Source organism: Tenrec ecaudatus, chromosome X (assembly GCF_050624435.1).
Source record: "Tenrec ecaudatus isolate mTenEca1 chromosome X, mTenEca1.hap1, whole genome shotgun sequence".
Lineage (NCBI taxonomy): Eukaryota > Metazoa > Chordata > Mammalia > Afrosoricida > Tenrecidae > Tenrec > Tenrec ecaudatus.
Genome location: NC_134548.1, coordinates 72,079,145 through 72,082,745, shown reverse-complemented (window position 1 = coordinate 72,082,745; position 3,601 = coordinate 72,079,145). Strand labels below are relative to the sequence as shown.

Here is a 3,601-nt window from a genome sequence, read left to right as displayed (position 1 = left end):
CTTGGAGAGTAAAGGCCACACTGAGACATGTGGATTTTGAATAAAAACCTGAAGTCAATTAGCCACATGGTTGTCTATACAATAAGCATTACACATAAAAAGATGCAGAAGTGGTCCTGTCACAATTAAGGAACCAATGTAGAATTGAACTCATCACAATCAAGAAACACTAAAAATGGCAGCATACCTAAATTCAATAGGCTGTAAAGAACAGCCCTGCGGGCATAGTTGTTATGTATTGGGCTGCAATCTAAAACATCAGCAGTTCAAAACCAACAACTTATCTGTGGGAGAAAGATGGTTCTTGGTACATCCATAAAGAGTCATACAATCAACTCAGTGGCAGTGAGTTTCCTTTTTTTCCCCGAGGAAGAGACGTCCTGGTGGTGCACAGGGACAGCTTTATAGAGTCTCTGAGTCGGAATCAACTAAATGGCAGTGAATTGAGTTTTAATGTAGAAAATGACAGGAGAAGAGTTTGGAGTGATAATAAGGATGAGGGAGTTGCAGATGACTTACAGCTTTTTAAGTTTGGGGATGGAATTTGATTTGGAGAGATGGGGAGTCATCAAGTATTTTCAGAAATGTGATTTGTCATATATATGCCTGTTTTTTATTGATCATATATTGAAATGCTAATATTTTTCACTTCCCCTTCCCTCTTGGCTTCCCTCCCCTCCACAACCCACAACTCCCTGTGTCTGTGTAGATTTCAAAGTCTGCTTCTTTTGCTGTGAAAACCATTTTTTCATGTTTTTATCTTTTTTGTTTGTTTGTTTCGATATTTTATAGTAGTAGTGTATTGTAATATTTGTCATTATAATATTGGATAAGTTTGTTGAGCATAATGTTTTCTAAATTTGTGTATGTCATGAGGGTCTGACAGTTTCCTTGCTATTTTTTAGAGATGCATAATATTCCATTGTATGTATATACTGGAATTTATTTACCAACTCCACCACATGTGGGCATTTTGGTTGCTTCCATTTTTCTACTGTTGTGGATATCGCGGTGACAAGCATAGGTGTGCATATATCTCTTGGTGTTTTATTCTGTATTTCTTTGGGGGAATATACCGAGTAGGGATATTGTTGAGCCATAAGGTATTTCTGTTCCCATTTGTTTAACGTACTATCCTGTTTTCCATAATGGCTATACAATTAGGACACCAGTGTCCTAATTGCTCTATATCTCATTTAGCATTTGCTTTTTTCTGTTTTGCTTTTGAATTTTTCAAAGTCTAAGTGAGAAGTAGTATCTCATCATTGTTTAATTTGGATATCTCTTCTGTTTATAAGAGAAATATATAACTTAGATATTTTCACATGGGTTTCTTCACATACTTGTTGGCCACCTGAATCTCATTTTTAACAAATTATCTATTCTTTTTTTCTGCCAATTTTTAAATAGTATTATTCATATATTTCTTATTGAGGTGTTTCAGTTTTCTATATATCTATAGATTTTTGAGACTAACCCTTTTCTGCTATATCTTTGCCAAGTATTTTTACTAATTTGTGGGTTCTCTTTTTAATCCTTTGATTAAATCTTTCTATGTACATAAATATTGTGCTTTTAGGAGGTTCCATGAAGAAAATAAAGCTTATTAAAAATGCAGGAAAGAAAAGATCCAAATGAGAGAAGAGACTCTGAACCTTGCTCTTAATTGTAAAGTACCTAAGGCAAATGGAATATATGATGGAGTCAAAGAACTGTATAGAAAATTTCTGGGAGTGGAGCTGAGGTCAGGATAACCTTGCCAGAATTTTGGCTCCCAGCAACATATTCAAGGTACTTCAGAGATCTGTGGGACCTGCCAGCCTGAATCTCTTCACCTCTAATGTCTATGCAGCTTCAAAGAAGAACTCACCCAACAAAAAGTTTGTCAATGCCAATGAGCAGTCACTCTATTCAGTTCCAGAAGATAAATATAATACGTGGAAGAGCCAAGGACTGGCCTTGAAGAAAATATTTCAGAGCTCAAAAACTTTGGGGAGCTGCATCTAAGTTGATGTCAGGAAAAGTACTTCTACATCAAGCCCAAGGTACAAAATGTTGCTCAGTAGGGGTAGAGAAGTATGATTATCTCCAAAATTCACCTCCTGGATTTTTCCCAAGACTTGGTGGTTTGGCTTTGCTGGCCTTCAGTAGAGGTTCAAAATTAAAGATGTTGATATATCCACCTGGTTTCAGGGGAATTTCAGCTTCTGTCTATTATCCACAACAAGCCACCAGCTTTGCCCAGACCAGCAGGGAAGTCTTATATGACTGAAGTTTGTGAGGATACATAGCAGTAAACGTGAAAAATCTACCCAGAAATAAGTGGACCACAACTTGCTCTGATCGTTTTAATCAGTTATAGGTAAGCATTGGAAGCTCCATCTGGCAAATCAGTATTTCAGCAGAAAGAAATTACAAAGTCAGTATTGAATGTAGCAAACTGGCAATCATTTTAAGGAAAAATTGACTGCACCTTGCTTTATCTTGGGTGGTGCCATATTGCATGTGGACTAATCTGTAATTCCTTCACCTACAGGTAATATACAAGTTTTAGAAATCTTTGTTCCCATGTTGCTACTTATGTACATAATAAAATGCCAAGTTAAAAGGAAAAAAGAAAGTTTCAAATGGCAGCTTGAGAATTAGAAAACCTAAAAAGAAGTACACTCTCAGCATATCTTGAACCAAAAGAAGTAAAGAAAAAATTCAAGCCTTGGGTTGAAATATTGAAAGATTCTATCGGCAATCTATTGAATGATGGTGGATCAAAAGAAGATGAGAAGAATACAGATAGTCACTGTACCATAACGGACTAGTTGACAATTAAGGTAGCAAACAGACTTTGGGCTTTTACTCAAGTTCTCCCTCAACACAAGAACACTTTGTTTTAAAAACCTGGCATTTTGTGATGTTCACCTTCCCGACATGATCACTCAAGACAAAATGGGTGCATAAGCAAAAGTGGTGAAGAAAGCTGACGATGCCCAGCTATTAAAAGATAAAGTGGCCATCTAGCAGGGAAGCAACAAAGGCCACATAGAAGAAATGCATCAGCCTGTGTGATCATGAGGTGTCGATGGGATCAGATATCAGGTATTAAAAGATCCAAAACAAATAATCATATTGATGTGAATGAGAGGGATAGGAGTGGAGACCCAAAACCCATCTGTAGACAATTGTACATCACCTCATAGAAGGGACACAAGGAAGGGATGAGTCAGCCAGGGTGCAACATTCCTCTACTTCTTTTTTTAATTTTAAATATTCTATTAGGGACTCACACAACTCGCACCACAATCCACACACACACCAAATGTGCAAAGCACATCCACACACTCCCCGCCCCCATTCTTCCCTACCTCCACCTCCACCTGCATGACTCCAGATCTGCCTTGCAAGTCTGGCTAGACCGGAGCATGTATATTGGTACAGATAAGAGCTCTCAACATACGGAATTCATGACCGATACCTGCCCCCAGCCACCAGAAACAGTAATGTTAGTAGTGATACCATGAGTGTAAGGGGAAGGTAGGAGAGAAAGGGGAGAAAGGGGGGGACTCATCACAATGATCCATGTACAACCCCACCACCACCCCTGAGG

The 3,601-nt window shown here is 38.1% G+C and overlaps 1 pseudogene; it reads left to right on the top strand.

The window, feature by feature from the left end:
* Window positions 1-495: 495 nt before the first annotated feature.
* On the top strand, window positions 496-2,362 carry LOC142433419 (MICOS complex subunit MIC26 pseudogene; annotated as a pseudogene).
* Window positions 2,363-3,601: the final 1,239 nt, after the last annotated feature.